Raw genomic sequence first — 2,908 nt, forward strand, 5'->3', positions numbered from 1 at the left:
CAGGGCCTGATCTTCCTCTCTGGAATTAATTAAAAAGTTATATATCAAGGTTAATGCCTCAGCAAGCGATGAACTTAGCTGTTAATAGAAACTGAATCCACCCTCGGAGAGAATAGACAATACAAGGAAAAACAACAACAAAAAAGAACAGAAAGGCATCCAAACATTCCCCACCTACCAATCACCAGGGGACGCAAATAAGGAAACAGCCTCTGGAATTTTACTTAAAGCCCTACATCTTCTTTGTTTGTTTGTTTGAAAGGGCACTTTCTCCTAGTTTTCCAAGTCTGAGTTGTCATTTTAATATATATTAATTTAAGAAACCAAGTGAGATTGAAAAACTAAAATAGCTCCCCGCCAGGAACTGATAGACAGAGGAGCCTAGCAAGCTATAGTCATGGGGTCACAAAGAGTTGGACATGACTGAGGGACTGAGTACTCACACACACACACACACACACACACTCACACAGAACTGACCATTCCTCTCTCGAGTGCCTTCAGCACTTGTTCTAACCAGGTCTAGGACAGTATCTTCTGGGTTACAGCACATATACCTGTCTTCACCTCTCTAGGCCCCCTTGAGGGCAGTGGGGATATCTTGATCTTCCTGGCGCACCCCCAGTAACTTGTTCTGAGCTGACTCATAGTGGGTGCTTAGGGTGGGGTGCTAGCTGGCTGGGTCATGGTGAAGTGTACATGCTCTGGAATCAAAGTACCTGCTTTGAACTCTGGCTCTGACGCATCCCAGTGTGTGATCTTGAACAAGTTTCCTTAGCTTTGCGGAAGACTAAGCGGGGAGAATTATAGTACCTGCTTCTCAGGAATTTCATGAGAAGTAAATCAGATAATCCCAGGTCACAGCAAGAACACAATACATCCTTTGACTAAATCATGATGACCTAGACTGAAAAATTCATCAATGATCGTAAAACAATTAGTACTTATCTCTGAAGTGTTCAGGGAAAGGGAAACCTCCTCATTGCAACCAGTGCTTACTACAGATGGGAGTGTTAGGAGGTGGATATCAGGAAAAACCACACTACTTTTCCAGTATTATCAAGAAGGCTTTAAAGAATTGAGGTCTCAAGAGCTCTTAATTGAAGAGAGCTTGCCCAGGAGAGTCTTACAGGCCAGTGAGAGAATCCCTGAAAATCACTCTGTGCCTGGCTCTGTGAGCTGTCCCTCTCAGGTTCTGTCTTCCCCAAAACCGTTCCGAGACAGCACATCACTGCTGGACTTGGAAGGTGATGGACACCGAGGAGGGTCCAGAGCTTGTTGTGCAGTCATTGGCCTCCCAGTCTTGCCCTAGGACATGGCCCACCCTGTCTCCTATGTGTAATGTGCTCCACAAGTGTACCTGCTTATGTCATTCTGCCCTGGGGCCTGTGTATTCATTGTCTGCCAACTGCACAGGTGGGTCTTGGTAATACTAGACAATGCTAAGCCTGTGATAACTAGAATCATTGTGTGTGCCAGTGCGTAAATAAAATAAGCAGACCCACAGCAAATGGCTCCTAATATCTCAATTAATTCTAGTGACAAAGAAATGGTGAGTCTGAATTTGGTCTCAAATTCTCATAACCAGTTTATATCTGGAAACACTAGGTGTTTTGAACCTAGTCAGTTTAGAAGGTATGTTCTCAGAAACTGAACTATAATCCTTAGAAGATAAATATTAATTCAAAAAGTAATTTAGAAATAGTAATACTTTATACAACTAATATATATCAGCCATGAATATAAGCTCTGGACCACATTCCCAAGTCTCTAAGTTAACAAAAAATAAACTGTGAGATTTGGACCACTGTGCCTTTTGTGCCCGTCTTACAGGTGGGAAAAAGTAAAATCCAGAGAAACCAAATGGCTTACATAGCTGCATACATGTACACACAACACATACATTGCTCCCTCTTACTGGAAGGAGCACGTGCCACTTTTCCATGACCACTTTTGATTTTAAGACTCGGCTAATTCACAAGGCCTCAAAATCCAGTCTGCTTTGCTCTTGGATTAACTGTGTTATTTGAACTAAAGGCTTAACTTGTTCTTAATCTTCTTTTGGAAATGCTGACTTAGAGAATTAGTGCCCTGCCCAACAGGTCCCAGGCACAGATGAAGCAAAGAGCCAGCACACACAGTTTTCTAGCAACAGAAAGTGCTTGGATGGGAGATCTGAGGACCAGATTGTCAGGGCATCTGTGTTAGAGCCAGCGTACCAGGGTTAGAGATCAAAGCAAAGACAAGGATAGTGGAGATTATCTGGGGAGGCATCAGATACGATACGATCAGAAAAGAGCATTGTGTCCAGAGCCAAGACTTTAGTGATGGTAGCAGCTCTCTTGGGTAACTCAGAGTGGGTGGACTTCTCTATGAAGGAGAACCACAGAGACGGCAACTTTCACACACCTGCTGTTATGGTTATCCATCAGTGATGAAGGACAGGGGAGCCTAGAGTGCTGTAGTCCATGGGGTCGCAGAGTCAGACATGATTTAGAGGCTGAACAACAGCAACAATCACTGATGAGGCTGTGGAACCATCCATGCCCTACCGGGTTAACAAGCAGCTGGGAATCAGAATCTACGAGTACTGCCTGGCAAAACTGGAGTAATGTTCTCCAGGTATAGCATGACATTTCTACCCTATGTAGATGGAGGCAAAGTGACTTTCTCAGGTACAGGGACAAGACACTCCTTTCCATGTGAGTTTTTGAGTGCAGCTGGTAAGAACTTGTGATTTGTGTCCATACAGTCATCTCCAAACTCCTCCATTATCAAAAGAAAATTCTCTCCATCTGACCCCACGGCTCCCTGATATCACACACACTATCTCATTCAACTCCTGTTGCCCCTGTGGGGTTTTTCTCTCCTGACTGCCCTTAATGATGACTGGAACCTTATTCCTAAG

Source organism: Giraffa tippelskirchi, chromosome 5, assembly GCF_054371585.1.
Source record: "Giraffa tippelskirchi isolate mGirTip1 chromosome 5, T2T-mGirTip1v1.2.pri, whole genome shotgun sequence".
Classification (NCBI taxonomy): domain Eukaryota; kingdom Metazoa; phylum Chordata; class Mammalia; order Artiodactyla; family Giraffidae; genus Giraffa; species Giraffa tippelskirchi.